Source organism: Apium graveolens, chromosome 10 (genome assembly GCF_009905375.1).
Source record: "Apium graveolens cultivar Ventura chromosome 10, ASM990537v1, whole genome shotgun sequence".
Taxonomy (NCBI): Eukaryota; Viridiplantae; Streptophyta; class Magnoliopsida; order Apiales; family Apiaceae; genus Apium; species Apium graveolens.
Window position 1 is genome coordinate 196,000,688 of NC_133656.1, and position 2,195 is coordinate 196,002,882.

Genomic DNA, 2,195 nt, shown 5'->3' on the forward strand with positions numbered 1-2,195 from the left:
TCTTGCATGTCAGGATTAGAAAAATCTAGTAAAAGTACTACTCCCGACAACGAGACTCGTTCCCGATTTACAAGATTAATTTTTAAAATAATTTTTTTGAGCATCCAACCATATGGATGTTAAGATGTATCAATTTTAGTTATATGAAAAAATTATTAACAAATTTGAAATACATCTTGCATGTCAGGATTAGAAAAATCCAGTAAAAGTACCACTCCCGACAACGAGACTCGTTCCCGATTTATAAGATTAATTTTTAAAATTATTTTTTCGACGATCCAACCGTACAGATGTTAAGATATATCAATTTTAGTCATATGAAAAAATTATTAACAAATTTGAAATTCATCTTGCCTGTCAGGATTAGAAAAATCCAGTAAAAGTACTATTACTCTAAATCAGATTATGTTTAAATTAACAATTTTTTTTGAGGTCTTAACCGTACAAAATAATTAAAAAATATGTCACAAAAAATATGTAATAATACATTAAAATAATTAGTCGTGTTTCAGTTTGATATGGAGTTCTAGTTTGAATTTGATGAACCAAATTAAAGGAATTTCAATAAACAAAAATAAAAGTTTTTGATCTCTGACCATATTTCACTTCCCTCTTTTACTCTTCTCCCTTTTTTCTCAATAATTCATTTCCCCCGTTCTTTAAAATTTCACTTCCCGGTTTATGACTTTGGCAATCAAACACACCAAAACCACACACTTTATCACAAACAGATAAACAAATCAACTTAAGGTTTGAGTCATCAACCCTAAATAATGTTCATCATCTCCCCAATTTTCCTGACAAAATACACATCTCATGTATTCTAACCTTTCACTCAAATCAATATTATAAATCTTTATTCATAACTTCCTCTTCTCCATGTTAGATCTTCATGTTCGAATATCAATTTTTTAATAACGGTTCAAAATCGTCATTTCTACAATCTATTTGTAAGTCTCAAGAAGTCGTGAAGATGTGTTTCTAATTTTTGATTAGATGTGAATAGAACCCCCTTAATTTCTGAAAACACAAAATAGATTAATTTGATTGAATCGGTCAATATTTAGAGATCTTCATTGTCTAATTTTTGTATCTAGATCTTACTAGTTTAAGTGTTAAGAATTACTATATTTTTTAAATAATTTTTCTTACTAATCTAGAGGAGTACCTATATGGAGATGATCTTTGGTAGTGTATTTGGATCGGTTAATTGAGGTTAACATTTCTTTTGTTTAGTACTAATATTTTGTATATATTTATTCTTTGAATTTTATGTGTTTGAATTGTTTAGAAATTATATGTGTTTTGTCAGGTAGGTAAGAGTCATACTAGCCTACTGATTGAGTTTTACTTACATTGTAGCTTTTTTTGAATGAGGAATGTCCAGAAGCTAACTGGGACAAAGTTTAAAGATTGAGAAGAATATGGTTTTATTCAATGTAAATAGAAGAGCTTGCCTCGGATTGACTCAGTTCAAATCTTTGCATCAGGTTATATATTTTAATTTGCAGTGAAAATTACTTAGTTTTTTTTTAAAACCAGTGAAGAGGATTGTAGATGTGCACTCCCCAAGTTCTTATATCAAGAATGCAATTATATTTTTTCAATCAAAATTTTCTTACTCTTATATTCCTGTTTACGGTTATCATTATATATTATTGAGATTCTCAGTTCTTATGTATCAGCTTTATGACATATTTGCAACTGCGGGGTCTGATGTCACATTTAAATTTGGGATATATTAGCAAACAGAGGCTTAATAGTTTTTCTTGTATACATAACGTTTTCGTGTTTATTAGATTAGTTTGTTGTTTTACTTGTAGTGTGATTGTAGTTAGCTTGTATTCTATATCCTGGTGATACGGTTTGATTAAAAATTTTAATAATTAGGGTGTATCTTCAGAGTCTGCATTTTTGGAGCTCTATGATGTAAATGAAGTTGGATGTAAATAAAGTTGGATTTATGATGGATACTACTTTTGTTTCTTTTTAATTTCACTTGTCTATTTCCTTCACTAAACTATAAATATCTCATCAATTAGATCCTGCCTTTCCCCCTGAATATGGTCATGCCATGCTTCTTGACTTTTCTTTATCTCAAGTTATTTATTTTCCCCTTGTCGTTGAGTACACAATTCCGTGTATTTAAGAACCTAGCTATGATGGTCCATAGTGTTATACAATATATTGTCTTC